The sequence below is a fragment of the Pseudophryne corroboree genome, chromosome 2, assembly GCF_028390025.1.
Source record: "Pseudophryne corroboree isolate aPseCor3 chromosome 2, aPseCor3.hap2, whole genome shotgun sequence".
Taxonomy (NCBI): domain Eukaryota; kingdom Metazoa; phylum Chordata; class Amphibia; order Anura; family Myobatrachidae; genus Pseudophryne; species Pseudophryne corroboree.
The window spans coordinates 851,597,771-851,620,258 of record NC_086445.1 but is presented as its reverse complement, the minus strand read 5'-3'; the positions used below and the strand labels follow the sequence as shown (position 1 = coordinate 851,620,258).

Below are 22,488 nucleotides of genomic sequence, written 5' to 3'. Positions count from 1 at the left end.
CAACAACCACTAACGTGGATAGCAATAAAATCTAAAACAAACAAATGGCGAGAGGGGAAAATACCATTACAGATTCATAATAAAATCCTGTCTTACATCATTGTAAACAAGTTTACCACAATTTTACACTGGCTGCAGTCTGTGGATGTCCAAGGCTATAGTAACAAAGGCAGATGTGTCACCACTTTTACAGACAACTCAGGCTCACCTATGCCCGGTGCTTCCGTTTGGACTTTTTCAAGTACAGTAAGTGTTGTATAAACACATCCTGATTTGAACAAAGTTACAACCAGCGTTCATTCAGTAAATGAGGTTCCGCAATCACTGTCTGCAAGTCTTCATTATTACCCATCATGAATTCATTATTTTTAATCAAGATTTAATTGTTTTGCTGCTGGGCTTTGATGATTTCACCCAGCATTTCCTATAGTAACTGATTATGCTGCTGCTGTGTCAATTCATAATTGGGCAATGACCCCGTAATCTCTTTCAATCAAGGATCCAGGTTCATCCATTGGAGGAGATGCAGATTGTATGGCTCATCATACTGTGTGGAAAACCGTTTCTCATCCAATAAGTTGTCTACTGTAAATGCAATGATATCTAGAGCTTTAGCATAATGCATACACTTTTTATTACTGCTATAACAGACATCTAACATATAACAGCTACCAGAGTCACTCATAGCTGGTGGAATAAATACAAAAACTATGAACACCAATACAAGAATATTTCTTTGGTACTTTATTAAAACATGCTTGAAATAATACATATTCAGTTACTGTACATATGTTTTTTTTTAAATATCCATACAAAGTGACTATTTGTAAACATAGGGTATGATGAGCATTTTGGAGATCAAATATGTGTGAATTTAAAAGAAAATAAATTAAAATGTAATTTTCCTTCTTGTTGTTGGTAATTGTGTGTTGATATTGCAGACTTATACCCCTTTTCCACCTGAGTACCGGGTCTGATCCAGGATGTTTAACCCGGCTACAACTAGTGATGAGCACCGGAAATTTTTCGGGTTTTGTGTTTTGGTTTTGGGTTCGGTTCCGCGGCCGTGTTTTGGGTTCGAACGCGTTTTGGCAAAACCTCACCAAATTTTTTTTGTCGGATTCGGGTGTGTTTTGGATTCGGGTGTTTTTTTCAAAAAACCCTAAAAAACAGCTTAAATCATAGAATTTGGGGGTCATTTTGATCCCAAAGTATTATTAACCTCAATAACCATAATTTCCACTCATTTTCAGTCTATTCTGAACACCTCACACCTCACAATATTATTTTTAGTCCTAAAATTTGCACCGAGGTCGCTGGATGACTAAGCTCAGCAACCCAAGTGGCCGACACAAACACCTGGCCCATCTAGGAGTGGCACTGCAGTGTCACGCAGGATGGCCCTTCAAAAAACTACTCCCCAAACAGCACATGACGCAAAGAAGAAAAAAAAGAGGCGCAATGAGGTAGCTGTGTGACTAAGATAAGCGACCCTAGTGGCCGACACAAACACCTGGCCCATCTAGGAGTGGCACTGCAGTGTCACGCAGGATGGCCCTTCCAAAAAACACCCCCCAAACAGCACATGACGCAAAGGAAAAAAGAGGCGCAATGAGGTAGCTGTGTGACTAAGATAAGCGACCCAAGTGGCCGACACAAACACCTGGCCCATCTAGGAGTGGCACTGCAGTGTCACGCAGGATGGCCCTTCCAAAAAACACCCCCCAAACAGCACATGACGCAAAGAAAAAAAGAGGCGCAATGAGGTAGCTGTGTGACTAAGATAAGCGACCCAAGTGGCCGACACAAACACCTGGCCCATCTAGGAGTGGCACTGCAGTGTCACGCAGGATGGCCCTTCCAAAAAACACCCCCCAAACAGCACATGACGCAAAGAAAAAAAGAGGCGCAATGAGGTAGCTGTGTGACTAAGATAAGCGACCCAAGTGGCCGACACAAACACCTGGCCCATCTAGGAGTGTCACTGCAGTGTCACGCAGGATGGCCCTTCCAAAAACTACTCCCCAAACAGCACATGACGCAAAGAAAAATGAAAGAAAAAAGAGGTGCAAGATGGAATTGTCCTTGGGCCCTCCCACCCACCCTTATGTTGTATAAACAGGACATGCACACTTTAACCAACCCATCATTTCAGTGACAGGGTCTGCCACACGACTGTGACTGAAATGACGGGTTGGTTTGGACCCCCACCAAAAAAGAAGCAATTAATCTCTCCTTGCACAAACTGGCTCTACAGAGGCAAGATGTCCACCTCATCATCATCCTCCGATATATCACCGTGTACATCCCGCTCCTCACAGATTATCAATTCGTCCCCACTGGAATCCACCATCTCAGCTCCCTGTGTACTTTGTGGAGGCAATTGCTGCTGGTCAATGTCTCCACGGAGGAATTGATTATAATTCATTTTAATGAACATCATCTTCTCCACATTTTCTGGATGTAACCTCGTACGCCGATTGCTGACAAGGTGAGCGGCGGCACTAAACACTCTTTCGGAGTACACACTTGTGGGAGGGCAACTTAGGTAGAATAAAGCCAGTTTGTGCAAGGGCCTCCAAATTGCCTCTTTTTCCTGCCAGTATAAGTACGGACTGTCTGACGTGCCTACTTGGATGCGGTCACTCATATAATCCTCCACCATTCTTTCAATGGGGAGAGAATCATATGCAGTGACAGTAGACGACATGTCCGTAATCGTTGTCAGGTCCTTCAGTCCGGACAAGATGTCAGCATCAGCAGTCGCTCCAGACTGCCCTGCATCACCACCAGCGGGTGGGCTCGGAATTCTGAGCCTTTTCCTCTCACCCCCAGTTGCGGGAGAATGTGAAGGAGGAGATGTTGACAGGTCGCGTTCCGCTTGACTTGACAATTTTGTCACCCGCAGTTCTTTGAACCCCAGCTGACTTGTGTCTGCCGGAAAGAGAGATCCAAGGTAGGTTTTAAATCTAGGATCGAGCACGGTGGATAAAATGTAGTGCTCTGATTTCAACAGATTGACCACCCGTGAATCCTTGTTAAGCGAATTAAGGGCTCCATCGACAAGTCCCACATGCCTAGCGGAATCGCTCTGTGTTAGCTCCTCCTTCAATGTCTCCAGCTTCTTCTGCAAAAGCCTGATGAGGGGAATGACCTGACTCAGGCTGGCAGTGTCTGAACTGACTTCACGTGTGGCAAGTTCAAAAGGTTGCAGAACCTTGCACAACGTTGAAATCATTCTCCACTGCGCTTGAGACAGGTGCATTCCACCTCCTATATCGTGCTCAGTTGTATAGGCTTGAATGGCCTTTTGCTGCTCCTCCAACCTCTGAAGCATATAGAGGGTTGAATTCCACTTCGTTACCACTTCTTGCTTCAGATGATGGCAGGGCAGGTTCAGGCGTTTTTGGTGGTGCTCCAGTCTTCTGTACGTGGTGCCTGTACGCCGAAAGTGTCCCGCAATTCTTCTGGCCACCGACAGCATCTCTTGCACGCCCCTCTCGTTTTTTAAATAATTCTGCACCACCAATTTCAAGATATGTGCAAAACATGGGACGTGCTGGAATTTGCCCATATTTAATGCACACACAATATTGCTGGCGTTGTCCGATGCCACAAATCCACAGGAGAGTCCAATTGGGGTAAGCCATTCTGCGATGATCTTCCTCAGTTGCCGTAAGAGGTTTTTAGCTGTGTGCGTATTCTGGAAAGCGGTGATACAAAGCGTAGCCTGCCTAGGAAAGAGTTGGCGTTTGCGAGATGCTGCTACTGGTGCCGCCGCTGCTGTTCTTGCGGCGGGAGTCCATACATCTACCCAGTGGGCTGTCACAGTCATATAGTCCTGAGCCTGCCCTGCTCCACTTGTCCACATGTCCGTGGTTAAGTGGACATTGGGTACAACTGCATTTTTTAGGACACTGGTGAGTCTTTTTCTGAGGTCTGTGTACATTTTCGGAATCGCCTGCCTAGAGAAATGGAACCTAGATGGTATTTGGTACCGGGGACACAGTACCTCCAACAAGTCTCTAGTTGGCTCTGCAGTAATGATGGATACCGGAACCACGTTTCTCACCGCCCAGGATGCCAAGGCCTCAGTTATCTGCTTTGCAGCAGGATGACTGCTGTGACATTTCATCTTCCTCGCAAAGGACTGTTGGACAGTCAATTGCTTGGTGGAAGTAGTAAAAGTGGTCTTACGAGTACGACTTCCCCTCTGGGATGACCATCGACTCCCAGCAGCAACAACAGCAGCGCCAGCAGCAGTAGGCGTTACACGCAAGGATGCATCGGAGGAATCCCAGGCAGGAGAGGACTCGTCAGAATTGCCAGTGACATGGCCTGCAGGACTATTGGCATTCCTGGGGAAGGAGGAAATTGACACTGAGGGAGTTGGTGGGGTGGTTTGCGTGAGCTTGGTTACAAGAGGAAGGGATTTACTGGTCAGTGGACTGCTTCCGCTGTCGCCCAAAGTTTTTGAACTTGTCACTGACTTATGATGAATGCGCTGCAGGTGACGTATAAGGGAGGATGTTCCGAGGTGGTTAACGTCCTTACCCCTACTTATTACAGCTTGACAAAGGCAACACACGGCTTGACAAATGTTGTCCGCATTTCTGTTGAAATACTTCCACACCGAAGAGCTGATTTTTTTGGTATTTTCACCAGGCATGTCAACGGCCCTATTCCTCCCACGGACAACAGGTGTCTCCCCGGGTGCCTGACTTAAACAAACCACCTCACCATCAGAATCCTCCTGGTCAATTTCCTCCCCAGCGCCAGCAACACCCATATCCTCCTCATCCTGGTGTACTTCAATACTGACATCTTCAATCTGACTATCAGGAACTGGACTGCGGGTGCTCCTTCCAGCACTTGCAGGGGGCGTGCAAATGGTGGAAGGCGCATGCTCTTCACGTCCAGTGTTGGGAAGGTCAGGCATCGCAAACGACACAATTGGACTCTCCTTGTGGATTTGTGATTTCGAAAAACGCACAGTTCTTTGCTGTGCTTTTGCCAGCTTGAGTCTTTTCATTTTTCTAGCGAGAGGCTGAGTGCTTCCATCCTCATGTGAAGCTGAATCACTAGCCATGAACATAGGCCAGGGCCTCAGCCGTTCCTTGCCACTCCGTGTGGTAAATGGCATATTGGCAAGTTTACGCTTCTCCTCCGACAATTTTATTTTAGATTTTTGAGTCCTTTTTTTACTGATATTTGGTGTTTTGGATTTTACATGCTCTGTACTATGACATTGGGCATCGGCCTTGGCAGACGACTTTGATGGCATTTCATGACTAGTGGCAGCAGCTTCAGCACGAGGTGGAAGTCGATCTTGATCTTTCCCTATTTTTGGAACCTCAACATTTTTGTTCTCCATATTTTAATAGGCACAACTAAAAGGCACCTCAGGTAAACAATGGAGATGGATGGATACTAGTATACTTATGGATGGACGAGCTACTGCCGACACAGAGGTAGCTACAGCCGTGGACTACCGTACTGCGTCTGCTGCTAATATAGACTGGATGATAATGATATAAAAAATATATATATATCACTACTGCAGCCGGACAGGTATATATTATATAATGACGGACCTGCAGGACACTGTCAGCACTGCAGACTCCTAAAGTAAGCTACTAGTATCAAGAAGATAGAAAAAAAAAACACCACAGGTAGGTGGTATACAATTATGGATGGACGAGCGACTGCCAACACAGAGGTAGCTACAGCCGTGGACTACCGTACTGCGTCTGCTGCTAATATAGACTGGATGATAATGATATAAAAAATATATATATATCACTACTGCAGCCGGACAGGTATATATTATATAATGACGGACCTGCTGGACACTGTCAGCACTGCAGACTCCTAAAGTAAGCTACTAGTATCAAGAAGATATAAAAAAAAAAACACCACAGGTAGGTGGTATACAATTATGGATGGACGAGCAACTGCCGACACAGAGGTAGCTACAGCAGTGGACTACCGTACTGCGTCTGCTGCTAATATAGACTGGATGATAATGATATAAAAAATATATATATATCACTACTGCAGCCGGACAGGTATATATTATATAATGACGGACCTGCTGGACACTGTCAGCACTGCAGACTCCTAAAGTAAGCTACTAGTATCAAGAAAATAGAAAAAAAAAACACCACAGGTAGGTGGTATACAATTATGGATGGACGAGCGACTGCCGACACAGAGGTAGCTACAGCCGTGGACTACCGTACTGCGTCTGCTGCTAATATAGACTGGATGATAATGATATAAAATATATATATATATCACTACTGCAGCCGGACAGGTATATATTATATAATGACGGACCTGCTGGACACTGTCAGCACTGCAGACTCCTAAAGTAAGCTACTAGTATCAAGAAGATAGAAAAAAAAAACACCACAGGTAGGTGGTATACAATTATGGATGGACGAGCGACTGCCGACACAGAGGTAGCTACAGCCGTGGACTACCGTACTGCGTCTGCTGCTAATATAGACTGGATGATAATGATATAAAAAATATATATATATCACTACTGCAGCCGGACAGGTATATATTATATAATGACGGACCTGCTGGACACTGTCAGCACTGCAGACTCCTAAAGTAAGCTACTAGTATCAAGAAGATAGGAAAAAAAAAACACAACAGGTAGGTGGTATACAATTATGGATGGACGAGCGACTGCCGACACAGAGGTAGCTACAGCCGTGGACTACCGTACTGCGTCTGCTGCTAATATAGACTGGATGATAATGATATAAAAAATATATATATATCACTACTGCAGCCGGACAGGTATATATTATATAATGACGGACCTGCTGGACACTGTCAGCACTGCAGACTCCTAAAGTAAGCTACTAGTATCAAGAAGATAGAAAAAAAAACACAACAGGTAGGTGGTATACAATTATGGATGGACGAGCGACTGCCGACACAGAGGTAGCTACAGCCGCGGACTACCGTACTGCGTCTGCTGCTAGTATAGACTGGATGATAATGATATAAAAAAAATATATATATCACTACTGCAGGACAGGTATATATTATATAATGACGGACCTGCTGGACACTGTCAGCAGAATGCGTTTATAGAATAAAAACACCACACGACGAGTGTTTAACTTTTTCAGGCAGACAATCACAATATACTGGTGGTCACTGGTCACTGGTCAGTCACACTGGCAGTGGCACTCTGGCAGCAAAAGTGTGCACTGTTAAATATATGTACTCCTGCTATAACTGCTCCCCAGTTTCCCCCACAATTAAGCTGTGTGAGCAGTGAGCACTCAGCACAGTCAAATATACATAGATGATGCAGCACACTGAGGCTGAGCACAGATATGGTATACTGTGTCACTGTGTATCGTTTTTTTTCAGGCAGAGAACGGATTATATGAAATAATAATAAAACTGCACTGGTGGTCACTGGTCAGTCACTAGTAAACTCTGCACTCTCTGAGTACTCCTAAGCTCCAGTAAATCAAGTGTCTCACTCTCACTATCTATTTCTATTCTAAACGGAGAGGACGCCAGCCACGTCCTCTCCCTATCAATCTCAATGCACGTGTGAAAATGGCGGCGACGCGCGGCTCCTTATATAGAATCCGAGTCTCGCGATAGAATACGAGCCTCGCGATAATCCGACAGCGGGATGATGACGTTCGGGCGCGCTCGGGTTAGCCGAGCAAGGCGGGAAGATCAGAGTCTGCCTCGGACCCGTGTAAAAAGCGTGAAGTTCGGGGGGGTTCGGTTTCCGAGAAACCGAACCCGCTCATCACTAGCTACAACCCGTGTCAGCCCCGCCGTTTCCACTGCACTTCAACACGGGTTATTCCCGGGTCGGATCTGTTTCCACTTAACCCGGGTAAGCTCTGTAAAAGCCTATTGATGTCACTTGTTTCTCGGGTCTGAAAACACGGGTAATGACCATTTCCACTGCACAATTACCCGGGTCATTACCGTGTTACCGTGTTCAACCCAGGTAGCTACCCGGGTAGGATTCCAGGGTCACTCAACCCATATTGAGCCGATTCCACTTACTAAAAACCTGTGTTGATGCGTGCCCCCGTGCAAAAACATGGGTAAATTTAGCTAGTGGAAAAGGGGTATTATATAGTCAAACACTAGCGGATATCTCAAATTATGAAGAGCCCAGTTAATTAACCAGTGGTGTTTGTTTATTGATAGCAGGTACAGCCTTACTTATTGTTTCATGTACACTGATGATGGAGCATAGCTTGAGCTAAGCGGTATTTCATATGGCTCATTAGCCAGTGAGTATATACTGCAAATGGGTATCAGGGCATGGATGCTAGAACAGCATTATATGTGAGTATTAACCAGGTTTCTTATAGGAGCTAAGCAGGAGACTTCTGTCTCCCACAATCACACTACACAATGAAAAGATAATATTGCCACTGCACATGCTCATTAGAGATCTTGGAGGCCATCTTGGGACAGGACATGAAGCCTCCCTGGAGAACAGAAACACTGGAGCCTACGCAGTAGTGCACTCCTCTTTTAACACCTCCTTCCTCACTACAAGCTTCTCCATGTTACACATTCAACAGTAATTATGAAAAAATTCTCACTGCCTTCCAAAATTCCACTAAATGGAATTATTATGCTAGATTTTTCTTCATATCTACAGTATTAAAAGTTTCATTGTTGCCTATGATCAAGATGTCATGGACATTCTAGTTATCATACACAAAACAATATAGAATTGTTTTTCCTATGTGAAAATAATTATATTTTAAATATTTTTTTTACATAATGTATGAATTAATGCCCTTTATTTACTATATTGCTGAAAGTATAATTTTCTGTGAAAGTTTGAGCAGATTATACCAGATAGTTTTACTTACAATTCAAGACATTTGATCTGATCCTCATCCTCATATATCATGCACTCCTTGTGTGTTCCCATCAATAAAACATTTCTGACATCAGAATCCCGTTCTTCTTCTGGGACTTACTGTAGCAAGAAAATAATAAACAAATTCCAAACCACATTACATTATAGGTATAAACATTTGGATAACTTTAAAACTAACATGGCCCCAACCTTTGCCATGGAAAAACTATTTGAAATATGCACACTATGCACTTATACTGTCATCTGATATCAGTTTTTAAAGTACATTTCAACAGTAAATACTTTGGCAAATACTTATTTCTAGGAAGTCTTTGCTAGACAAAGAGACATACAGATATATAAGTTGAATTTTACCCTGGTGGGCCCAAAGAGGGTGCTCCACAATGTAGAATAGATGTTTTATTTAGCAGGTTAATTTAACATGTTCAGTTTAATACTTGCTAATCAATTCATATTAATGGACAAAGATCAAAGCAAATGAAGGGAGAGAATCGCTGTTAGTTAATCCAATAGTGTGCCAAGACGTGGTTCATCATCTAGGACTTCATCCGAGGGTGTGAAGTTCTTGCTGATGAAAACTGATTCTTTTCTCCATTTGGTCTGATCTTTAGACCACTACTACAAATTGATGATCAAGATTTTTATGTTATTTTTAGTATTCAAATTGATTGTATTAAGCTGCTGAATTAAAAAAAAAAAATTCTGCACCCTTTTAATTTTTTTGTCATTTTACTTCTAGCCCATGAATATCTTTGGCTTATAGGCTTCTTAGAATGGCAGCCTGCCGCCTTGAAATCTACAACAGTGTCATCTGGAACATCCTTCAGACACTCAGGGAGGTCAGCTTTTTTTGTTTTTGTTTTTGTTATTGTTAATGTATGTCTCAATTCTCAACATATGTGGGCCTGATTCAGGTTGGTTCGAGGTTATCCAACCTGCAGTTTCCCGATATTCTGGAAACTGCGTACGCGCAGGACCAGTTTTGATTGACAGGCTAAGGTATTAGAAGTGAGGGACAGGGGTGGGCGTGGCCGCCATTGCTGGAAACGGGAGTGTGTCAACCCATTTTACGGGAGTGGCGAGGCCAAGGACTGTGTCACGAAACGCAGCCTCCTTGGACTCGCATGCCACCCTGTGACAGCAAGCCGGAGTAAGCTCAGGCTTTCTAAGCCTGCCATCGCAGATGAACATTGCGACAAATGGTCGCGATGTTCATTCCAGACTGCGATCACATCGATCACAGTCTTGCTATCGGTATATAGTTTACAGCTAAATACATATAGTTATTCATATATTGTCATTGTACACAGCACACCACAAGACTCAATGTGCATTTCACTTTGCTTGAAGCTTTTGCAAAGTTATAGAAATCGCAGCCCGTCGAGTCTGAGGTATATATAGGGGAGAGAGGCCAATAGAATAGTGTCCCCAATTATGGGGGGTATTTAGTAGCAGTCGCTACTGAGGTGCGATCACAACTTCCTGTTTTCCCCCACAGTGCACAAGCGCAGGAACCGTTCTGCATGTGTGCAGGGAGGGAGATGCGATCGCATCTCGGTTATGTGAATGCCTCTGCGTGATAGACAGGCAAAGGTGTTCGCGGGGTGGTACGGGGCAGCGATGTGGCATTGCGGGGGAGGTGATGCGATGTTGGGCGGGCATGGGGAGGGGAATGGAGGCAGGTTCGGGGTGGCCCCATGATGTCACACGCGGCTGCTGCGACTCAGAAAATGGTCGTTCTGCACCTGCCTTTGCAGCCTGGCTGCAGAGGCAGGGGGCATCCACAATTGTATTGCGATCACATCGCTGCCGGCCATTTACATTATGGGCGGCCTTACCCTGTGCTGTGCGGCCCCCAGCATGTGTTTTTATCATTAGCAGTTTTGCAATCTTAGCAAAACTGCTAAGGAGAGCAAAATGACAGCATAGGAATGGAGAGAGTTAAACCTCCTGTGAGGGGTGGACCTAACTGTGTTGAAAAGTATAGCCAATGATAGAGAGGGGAGGGATCAGTATATATAGGGATGTATAGCCTAGCTTGGTCTCTCTTGCTGCTGGTTTTCCTTCTGGTGAGTGTTGCTGATTTGCACATGCACTAGAGTCTACCTAGCTGCTTAGATTATTCTATTACTTTCATTGTTCCCTGTATACACAGCGTAAGTCACCCTCCTCTCTCAATTCCCTCCATATACTGTTTGGAATGGCCGCCTCACGCCCTCTCCGATCTGCCGGGACCCCAGCTCGCTACCGCTCTGCGGGCGGTGATGCTGGGTCCGCAGATGGGCCTGCGGGCTCTTTGGCCCGTTCCCCGTCCGCCAGCGCCGGAGCGGGTCACCGTGCAGCGGTGGCCGGACGGACCCGGTCTTCCCTGCCCCTGGCTCCGGTTCCTGTGCTAACCTCCGACCGCGGGCGGCAGGGGGGGCTGAGGGCACGGGGGGGCCGTTCGGAGGTGCCCGGGCACCGGGTTTCACCTGCTCCTCTTGCGGGTGAGGCGCCGTTGCCGGGAGCGGGTACCCGCGGGTGCGCGAGTGCGCGCCTGAACGGGCAGCCGGCGGGGGCTCCCATCACAGCTTCCCACCCGTCCCCCTTGTCGCGGCCGGGGCGGGCGGAGGATGGCGGCGGGACGGACGAGGCCTGTCACGGGGCCTCATCCGGCGGTTCCTGCTAGTGGGGATGGAGACGCTGGGAGGACGGTGGCGGGAAGCGGCGGGCCGCGCACACGGGGTGCGTGCACGCCCGCGCTCTCAGCATGTGGCGCCGTTCGCGCACGTGTGCTCGCAGCGGCGCCACCAGTTTCAGCATCTCCCCTGCTGCCTCCCTTACTGCTGGAGCTCGGCGGGGAGCGACGGCGGGGGAGGCGTCCCATGATAGGGAGCACCAGCATGGAGCCCCGCAGCAGTGCTTACCCTGCAGATGGGGAGAGCTCCGGCCGTGGGGGGGCAGGTAGCAGACACTCCAGCTTTAGTGAGGGCCAGCGGGCGCAGGCTAGCTTGGAGGATTGGTGGGGGACCGCACCAATTGTGGTCGGGGAGGCCAGCGGCTTGCCGGCAGACCAGGCGGGGCTTTGGCCATTGCGTCCCATGTTGGCACCTGCCGGCCGACGGGCCAGGAGGCTTCCGGTGAGCTGGCGTCGGCTCTGTCGACGGTGGTGGCGGCATTGGGCCCATTGGCCGCGGCCGCATCCCCGGGGGTGGCAAGGCATTCCTACGTGCGCGCTGATGCGGGGGCGTCCGGTGCGCAGCGGGGGTCAGCGGCTCAGCGCATTGCGTGCGCTTGCTGTGACCTGGGGGCGGCCGCGGTGCAGTTGGGACACCGTCCAGTACGGACGGAGCTCGGTCGCGAGGTGGGGACGTCGTTGCCCCGGAGTGCTAGGCATGCCCCGGGAGTGGCTTCCGGGTCCCGTGCTGTGTCTTATTTTTCAGGTGATCGCGGAGAGGCTGATGTGGACGTGAGCGAGGAGGAGGATTTTGAAGTTTCAACACCGGAGGACTCCCGGGCCGATCAGTCATCAGCGTCAGGTGAGGTTGACCAGTCGGCGTCGGGGTCCACCACGCGCTCCAGTTCGCTCAGTTCCTCCTCCTCTTCATCCCTGTCGTCGCAAGCGTCAGACGTCAGTAGCACGACTAGGCGAGGAAGCGGGTGACAAAGTACGCTAAGAAGGCAGGGGGCAGCAGGAGAGGCGGAAGAGGCGCAAGCGTGTTAGCGAGGACGCTCGCAGGGCCAAGAAGCGCCACGATTTGCCTGCGGTGGTCCACTGTGATTATACGGCAGTTTTGAGGGGGTTGCGCGATAGCTGCCGTAGGAAGATCTGCAGGGGCGATTACGTGGATATGTTCGTGCTGACTAAGGATGCGAAGAAGGAATATAAGTCAGCGGCAGCTAAGAAGGGCATCGGAGCTGAAGCTTTCCGTACTTTCGACAACTGGCTGGCCGGTTTTTGCGTCTTTGCGGCGTGTTACCTGGAAGATAGGCCTGACAAACATATGAACGTCATACGATACCTGCACTTGATACACGATATGAAGCGCACTTCGTCGGGTATCGAATGGCGGATGTATGATAAGAAGTTCCGAGAGAAGCAAGACTGCTTACGGGTTATTGACTTCAGGTGCAAGGACGTAGAGGTCTGGCTCCAAGTCACCCGGGCTTCTCAACCCGCAAAGGAGCCCCGGAATCCGGGGGCGGACGGGCAGCGACAAGGGTCGTCCGCTCAAGGGAGTAGCGCGGAAGGGGGACCGAGTAGGAAAAGTAGGTTGGCCGTCCGCGGGGGTGGGCAGGCCACCGCGAAGGGTAAGTGCTTCGCATTTAATGATGTGACCTGTTCCTTCGGCAAGCAGTGTCGGTTTCGACATTCGTGCTTGCAATGCGTCGGCTTCCACCCTGCCTCCAACTGTCTTAAAGGGAATCGGCAAGGCGCGAGGGGGAAGCAAAGATACACTAGGCCCGGCGTGAGTGGGATCGCTCCTCAGGGCCCCAACGCCACTTAATTTGGACGCCATGTCCAAATGGTTGGATTGATATCCGAATAGAACGGATGCTCAGTTTTTGTTTCATGGTTTTAAGTTCGGTTTCCGCCTGCCTGTTGCGGGCGAGGTATCTGTCAAGGCTCCACGGAATCTTCAGTCCGCTCGTTCCTTGCCGTCCGTTTTGCGCGAGAAAGTTGAGAAGGAGGTGCGACTCGGTAGGATGGAGGGCCCTTTTAGCTCGCCCCCTGTGGATGACTTGGTCATTTCCCCAGGGGGGGTAGTCCCCAAGAAGACTCCGGGTGCCTTTCGGCTCATTCAGCATCTTTCTTACCCGTCGGGGTCATCGGTCAACGACGCGATACCGCCGACACACTGCTCGGTCGTGTACCAGTCGTTTGACGAGGCGCTGGAGTTGGTTCGTAGTTACGGCCCGGGTGGTCTGATGGCTAAGATAGATGTGGAATCCGCTTTTCGGTTGCTCCCGTTGCATCCGGACTCATTCCGTTTTATGGGTCTTCGAATCGGAGTGGAATATTTCATTGACAAATGTTTGCCGATGGGATGTTCCGTTTCCTGCTCGTTTTTCGAAAGGTTTAGCACATTTTTGCATTGGTGCGTGGAGTCTTCTTCAGGCATTCATGGAGTTGCGCATTACCTCGATGATTTCCTGTGTGTGGGACCGGCGAATGTGCCGCGCTGCAGCGACTTGCTGTTCAGCATCCAAGCGTTGTTTTATCACTTTGGCGTTCCTGTAGCCGAGGATAAAATGGAGGGGCCTGTTTCCTGTTTGTCGTTCTTGGGGATTGAAATCAACACGGTGGCGGGATCGTGTCGCCTTCCTCAGGCCAAGGTTGCAAAGCTCCGCGAGGTTATTCCCCAGTTCGTAATGTCGCGGAAAGTCACGCTGAGGCAGGCGCAGTCATTGCTGGGCCTCTTGAAATTTGCATGCCGGGTGATCCCGATGGGCAGGGTTTTCTGCCGTAAGCTGGAGAGGGCGGCGGCAGGGTGTGCCAGGCCGCATCATTTCATTAGTTTGTCCTCCGAGATTAAGAGGGATTTGGCCGTCTGGGCCTCGTTCCTGGAGGACTTCAATGGGGTGCGTATCTGGCTGGCCCCAACAGTCGACAATGCTCGATTACAGCTGTTTACCGACGCGGCGGGTTCTTCTGGGTTCGGTTGCTACCTAGAGGGATCTTGGTGCGTGGCCTCGTGGCCTGAGGAATGGCATCGCGAAGGTTTCACTAAGGACCTCTTGCTGCTGGAGCTTTTCCCCAATATGGTGGCACTGGAGGTTTGGGGCGATCGTCTGGCTCATCGCAGCATTTTGTTTAGATGTGACAATCTGGGCGTGGTGCATGCGATCAATATCCAGAGGGCGAAGTGGTTCTGAGGGTGCTCGGGCGATTGCTGCTGACATGCTTGCATAAGAATGTATGGTTCCGCGCGCAGCATGTGCCAGGGCTTGAGAACGGTATTGCCAACGCGTTGTCCCGCGGTCAGTGGGAGAGATTTCGTTTGTTGGCGCCCGAGGCCGAGGAGCGTGGGTTTCAATGTCTCGGTTATGTCTGGCAGGTGATCGGACCGGACTGGAGGGTCTAGCTCAAGGCTTACGGGCAAGCTTGGAGTGAGTGGGAAGAGTTTGTCCGAGGACGTGGTCATGAAGGTAAGAGCGGGCATCGGATGATGCTTTCTTTTATTTGGCAGCTTTTTGTCACGGGTAGGTCCAGAGCGGTGGTGTCCCGGTACTTAGCTGGGATTTCGTTTTTTAGTAAAATCAAGGGTGTCCCTGACGTGACAAAGAGCGGGCTTCTGGTTAAGGCGATGAAAGGGTGGGCGTGCGTGGCGCCAACGCCGCCTGATAGGCGGCGACCCATTGATGCGGCCTTGCTACCGGCTGTCATCGATGCGGTTGGCGGTATCGCGTCGTCAATTTTTGAATCGCTTTTGTTCCAGTTGGCGTTCTCCATGGCTTACCACGGAGCCTTTCGGGTTTCTGAGCTGGTAGCGCCATCTAAGCGGGCAGGCTCGCGCATGCTTCTGGATGACGTGGTGGTGGGTGATAGGTCCTTGCTGTGCAGATTGCGTCGCTCTAAGACGGACCAAGTAGGTAGAGGGCGATGGGTCACTTTGGTTCCGTCTCTGGAGGAGAGCATTTGCCCGGTGAGGTTGGCATCGAAGTATGCAGCGGTTCGGCCAGGTGTGCAGGAGTCGTGGCTGCTGCATTATGACGGTAATCCTTTAACGAAGTATCAGTTTCTTTGGATGCTGAGTCGCTGTCTGGCGAGCTTGGGCCTTTCACCCGCTGCTTTCGGTACGCATTCCTTCCGTATCGGTGCGGCGACGTCGGCTGCGTCTGCGGGGTTTTCCGTTGCGGAGATCCAGGCGGTGGGGCGAAGGAAGTCGTCTAGTTACAGACGATATATTCACCCAGTTCCATGAGTCTTTCGTTGACTAACAGTTCAGTTTATTAGTCGTTGTATAAGTTCATGTTGTAAGATTAAGTACGTCCTTGTGCAGTGGTGTCTGTTTGTCTCCCCTGTTCATCCTACTCAGGGATTAGCTACTCGCCGCTGCTGGCAGCGGGGGTCTGGAGTTCTTTTGCGATTTTTTGCCTGACTTGACGGACTGAATTCTAATCTACAATTCGGCTGATCAGTTCAAATCAAAGTCCCTCAGCAGGTTTTTACGCTTTAACCTCCAGCTGAGTTCTTACATGTCTTTCCCATTTTATACCCCAAACCCCCCCCCCCCCCGTTTTACTTTCCTTATTTTATTTTGATTTTTCCCGTTGTGTGCTTATGTGCTTCGATTGGCTGGAAGCTTGTTTAGATCGGCTAGGCCGTGACTTCTGCAAGACACAAAAACACCTTTTTTCTTTTGGCAGATCCTTCAGGTTAATGCGCTTAATATACTCCTGTTAGGATACTTATTAACCGAATTTTACTCCTTTCCTTCTCTTCAGGTTGGGTAGAAGACGATTTGGCAATCTGGGTGGTTGGCCACTCTTATGTTTACTGGGCAGCCAGGTTTTTGGCCTCGGAGGGGGCACAGATGTTTCCTAGGGCTCATGGCGTTCGTTGGCTTGGTTGGCGGGGGATGATGTGGAAAGATCTGAAGAGTAGATTGGTCAGTCAGGTCAGCGAGCATGGAGTCCCTAGGGTGCTGGTTGTCCATTTAGGTGGCAACGATCTGGGGAAGAGGACATCTTTGGAGCTGCGGTGGGCCATGATGGAGGATCTGGCCAGTGTGGCCGCAGTGTGGCCCAATTGTGTCTTGGTGTTCTATATGATGGTGCCAAGGTTGCATTGGCAAGGAGTGGCGGACGGTCGCCCGATTGATGAGGCCAGGCAAAAGGTGAATGCAGCGGTGGCGAAGTGGGTGTTGGCCCACAGAGGGAAAGTGGTTCGCCACCCTAGGATTCGGTTTCGTGACAGTCACCTTTTTCGGCCTGATGGTGTGCATCTGTCCAAGGAGGGGATGCTGTTTTTCCTGGAGGATCTGTTTCTGGTGTTGCAGGAGTTAGGTTGAGGGTATGGTGGCGGTGCGAAGACTCTGGGGAAGAGTCTTTCGCTGTTGGCGGAAAAGAATGGCAGGTTGTAATTTGACTGGTTAGTTGCAGTTGTTTGCAGTATTGGTGTGGTTTAGGTGCACTCACCTCCATTGACTTTTAAGGCCGCTAGATCACCCATCAGGGGGCAGCGTCATCACCCATCCGGGTGGGCAGTCAGCGTGGAGGTCTGAGTCGGGCACCTATTACCTACGTATGTTTTGTGGTAAATTAGGATCGTTTAGGTTTTACGTTTTTGAGATTATCGCCAGTTGAATATAGCCGTTCATTTTTCTGCCACCATATGCCGGCTGAATCGGCATGTTAACTTAAATTTTACTATACAGGTCTAATGGTTAGGGTACAATAAATAGCTAACAATTTTCTGCCAAATTCAAGTCTCCGTGTCATTATTTCTTGGTATTAAAGGTATTGAATGCTTTACTTTTGAATAAGGGTCCACACACTATCATTAGGAGGTTTATGAAGCTGAATGAGGTGCTATGTTCCATCAATGGAGAATTCAAATGTTCCGTCTGTGAAGACATTAGTAAGGTTTCAATTAGCAATGGCCCTCATTCCGAGTTGATCGGTCGCAAGGCGATTTTAGCAGAGTTACACACGCTAAGCCGCCGCCTACTGGGAGTGAATCTTAGCTTCATAAAATTGCGACCGATGTATTCGCAATAATGCGATTACTAACTACTTAGCAGTTTCAGAGTAGCTCCAGACTTACTCTGCCTGTGCGATCATTTCAGTGCTTGTCGTTCCTGGTTGACGTCACAAACACACCCAGCGTTCGCCCAGGCACTCCCACCGTTTCCCCGGCCACTCCTGCGTTTTTTCCGGAAACGGTAGCGTTTTCAGCCACACGCCCCTGAAACGCCGTGTTTCCGCCCAGTAACACCCATTTCCTGTCAATCACATTACGTTCGCCGGAGCGAAGAAAAAGCCGTGAGTAAAAATACTTTCTTCATAGTAAAGTTACTTGGCGCAGTCGCAGTGCGAACATTGCGCATGCGTACTAAGCGGATTTTCACTGCGATGCGATGAAAAATACCGAGCGAACAACTCGGAATGAGGGCCAATGTGTATTGAGTACACTCTACAATGTCAATGCACCTCATCCTTGTTTAATCAATCTCTGAGTAATCAAATTCGTATTTTATCTTGGTCCCTATAATGAAGATATATTCATTTGGCCACATACATAATAAGCTACTATAAATGCATATTGGTCTTATGTGTTATTTTATTTTAGTTATTAACATTATTTATATTTGTTTCATATACCCTACTTGTAAATTAAGGGATTATAAATTCATGTATTGGTTCATATAGTTTAAAAAAAGGAAAACTATGTATGTTGTTGTGTGTGTGTGTGTGTGTGTGTGTGTGTGTGTGTGTGTGTGTGTGTGTACTGTATACAGTATATAAGCACACACAATTTACAGAATTATATAGATAGTGTTCATTGATGTTCTACATGGACTGGAGCCCGCAGTGAACTGACAGGGCTTCAGCTATGCTGTGTGATGACGGCCAGTGGGCCAGGGTCAGACTCAAAAAATTCAGCCATCTGCAGCATGATGAATTCACCGATGGGTCCCATCTCATAATCCAGCAGCTGCATCATTGCTTGTTGCAGCGCAGGCTGAGTGATACCATGCGGGAGCCATCCCATCCCCTATCGCAGGTGTTAGAAGTGTGATACCCCATCAGGGCTCCCACAGGCATTTAAGTGACTTCTGGGCTCTTTTGCCCTTTCCAAGATGCAGCCTAACTGTATGCTTGGTGACTTGCAGCAGGGAAACTGTTAAAGCTGTAGCTGGCAGGCGCTGGCACAGTAAACAGCTGAGTGCTGGGACTGCTGGCACTTGGGAGGCAGCCATTTTGAGCAGAGGGTTTTGTCGTGGGCTGTTCCTGTAAACCTAGTGATTTTACAGTTACCACAGATTGAATGTACTGAAACCTCCAGGCACTTTATCCCTGACTTTAGTAAAGGAAAAAAACTCTTTATTCAGATGCAATCCAGCAGGAAGCTTAGGGGTATATTAAATTGAAGTCGAATCCATTCTGACATTCATTTGTCGGAATGGATCCGACCTGGGCTATTCAATGTCATCTCAGTTCAACTTTAAAAAAAGTCAAATTGAGATGCGGGTGCTGAGACAGGGGAGAGCTGCGGGCAGATGGGGGAGAGCAGCGCTACAGCAGCGGCTATATAGCCGCTGCTGTAGCGCTGCTCTCCCCCGTCTGCCCGCTGCTCTCCCCCATCTCTCTACCTCTCCCCGTCCCAACTCTCCCCGTCCCTGCATCACAGCCGCCGCTCACGGCAGTGTCCACCCAGCTCCAACAAGCGAGGTCTCGCTTGCTGGGTCGGGTGGACGCTGCTGTCAGCGGCGGCTGTGACATCCTCCGGCGCTGCTCTCCCCATCTGGCTGCCCGCGGCTCTCCCAGTCTCTGCTCCCGCATCTCACTTCGACTTTTTTAAAAGTCGAATTGAGATGGTCGAAAAGGGTGCCAAAACCGTTTTCGACACAAACACGTGGATTGGCAGCTATTCAGCGATCCACGTGCTTTTCGACAAGTCTATTTCCTCAACTTGTCGAATAATTTGGGGTTAGATTGAATAAGTCGGAACCCCTTCTAACCTAAAAAAGTCGAAAACTGCCGTCTCTTCGACAGACGGCAGCTTTCGACTTCAATTCAATATACTCCTTAATGTGCAAGATAAGTTGCACTCAAAGGCTCAGCTACTTAGAAAAACACTTCTTCACAGCTAATTTGTTACAAGCAATGTTTCCTAAATTAGTGATAACCTGCATTCTGATATTACTACTCGCTAAACTAGCAAGTAATCCATGTTAGCATCAGTGCAACAACGAGAGTAATTCAGCTGAACTGTGATGTGGCCCCAAGGTTAAAGTCATTTATATGTGATTAGATTGTGTTCTATAGGATATTGCTGAAATTGTGAAAGTTTAATAATATATTGCATTGAATTCATCATAAAGTATAAGTAATTAGTTTTGCTGCAGAATTGCCTGTTATTAAAGAAAGTGCAACTGTTCAAGAGTATCATTACAACAAGTTAATGTATTGTGTAATAATATACCACTTAATCGGAAGTTATTTCAGGTACTGTACAGCAATCCATTCTACAGAGTTCCAGTAGAATATATATAAATGTGGTTGTATTAAGTAAACATTTATTGTCAGAACTTGTAACAGGTATATTGTGCATTGAAAACTGTTGTGATTAGATATACAATTTTTATGTATCTTTTTAGAAAATGTTCTCAGTATAATTTAAGAGTCAATTTAAGACAATAAACTATACCATCACTTTATTGTCATATCCATTATAAGAATGAGCACCATGAGAGATCAGATAATGTGGAAACTATTCAAGAGGAGCAGTGGATGGCTTCTTCTGCATGTCATATGCTACATTTTATTATATATTGGATCTAATGGCACCAGCACTGACGAAGCAGACAACCCACTCCAGAAAGCCCATAATCCGACCCAAACAGGAGATTAGCAATAGCACTCTGGTGGTATGCTACCCCTGAAAGGTACTTACACTCTCCTGCTGTGATTTGCATAGTCTGCAAGGTCATGTGGGCATTTGTGTACCAGTGATTCATCTCCTTGCTGGAAGAACAGCACCTAGATGACATCATCCAAGGCTTACTGAGGTGGGGTATCTGTAGGGTGCTGGTGCCATAGATGGAAGCCACATCCCCATCATAACCCTTGTGACAACCTCAAAGACTATTATAATTGGAGTGGCATTCAATTATACTTCAGGCTGTCATTGATCACAGATATTGATAAGTACTTTTGTACTAATGAGTGTTTCATATCCATTTTTTTGTTTCTAAACTACAGAATAAAATTAAATAAACCTTTTTTTTCCTTTCACAGATGTTTTCATAGGGTGGCCTGGACTGGCACATGATGCCAGAGTCTTCACCAACTGTGATCTATTCCAGACCCTAACCAATTTGATGCCCTAGGTAAGATTTTGGTTGGTGCAGCCTAGCACCGCTGCTAGTTCTGCCTCTGACCCAACACCCCTCTCCCAGCACAGCACCCATCAACACAAATCATAGCAGCAGCCAGCAACACCCATCACCCCTCACCCAAAGCAATCCTCATCAACAGAGCTATAACTAGACATTATGGTGCCCTGTGTCAGCAACAGTATCAGCATCCCCACCTCCCAAATTTTAAATAGGGAGGTTATTCAAATGACATGATAGTGTTCCTTATTCATGTTCCATCACACAGTAGTTTCCCTTATTCACGTTATGCACAGTGGTGCCGCTTTTCACATTACACTGCATCATATTGCCCCTCATGTACTTTAAACCGCACAGTATTGCTCCTTATTCACATTACACAGCACTGCATCACTCCTTATACACATTACACCACACTGGGCCTAATTCTTTGGGCCTAATTCAGACCTGATCGCTGTTGTTTGTTTTCGCACAGCAGCCAATAAGGTCTGAACTGCGTATGCGCCGGTGCCGCAGTGTGATGGTGCATGCCAGACAGCCGCTGGCCATCTCAGTCCAGCGATTGGCTCTGCCTGATTGATAGGCAGAGGCGGTCGATGTTCGGGAGGGGGCAGGCTGGCAGCGTTGGTCCGCAGTCCAGTCAACGCAGGCATGCCTGGACCGTGCGGGGGGCGGGCTGCGGTGGCTGCGTGACGTCACATGCAGCTGTTATGACCCGGACAGCGACGGGTAGCTCCCTGCCAGCGCGCTGGAGCTGTGCTGGTAGGGAGCTTCTCTTCAGGTACAAAAGCATAGCCGCCGTGTGATGCTTTTGTACCTGTACGGGGGATGGGGTAGGGCCTTATATGCGGGGCGAACTAGCCCTGTGCTGGGCGTCCCCCCGCATGTCTGAGTAACTGATCGTAGTTTTGCGATCAAGTCTGAATTAGGCCCTATATACACACATTACACCGCTTCGCTCCTTATACACATTACACCGCACTGTATCACTCCTTAATCACATTACACCGCACTGCATTGCTACTTATACGCATTACACTGCACTGCATCACTCCTTGTACACATTACGCCGCACTGCTTCGCTCTTTATACACATTACATTGCTTTGCGCCTTACTCACATTATACTGCACTGCATCACTCCTTATGCACATTGCACTGCACCGCTTTGCTCCTTATTCACATTACACCACAGTAGTGCTCCGTATTCACATTAGATAGCACAGTGGTGCCCTTTATACGTTACACCACACCATATTGCACCTCATTCACACTAAACTACACTGTATTGTTTCTACTCTCTAGCCTCCTTTTCCCCATCATGTCACTTTCTGACATTTTGTGACAGAAGTTGGGTCCTGAATCTCAGGTGTCAGGAGTTGACAACTTTCTCCATGTGACAGTAACATTTGGATATTAGAGAAGAAACATTATACAAGACACAAGAGGGTGTGAAGGAAGCATTAATTTAGTAAAGTTCTCCAGACAGGCATATAAAGCAGGGCTCTGACATCAGAAATGGTAGAAATGTACTAACTGCAACTCC

The 22,488-nt window shown here is 48.0% G+C and overlaps 1 long non-coding RNA gene across 1 annotated transcript in view; it reads right to left on the bottom strand.

Moving 5' to 3' along the window:
• Positions 1-428: 428 nt before the first annotated feature.
• LOC135051309 (uncharacterized) overlaps positions 429-22,488 on the bottom strand; it is a 106,043-nt gene continuing 83,983 nt past the window's right edge. The window contains exons 5-6 of the long non-coding RNA XR_010242176.1: positions 8,889-8,998; positions 429-585 (exon numbers count right to left, since the gene is read on the bottom strand). This is a non-coding gene — a long non-coding RNA (uncharacterized LOC135051309). The remainder of the gene's footprint in view (positions 586-8,888; positions 8,999-22,488) is intronic.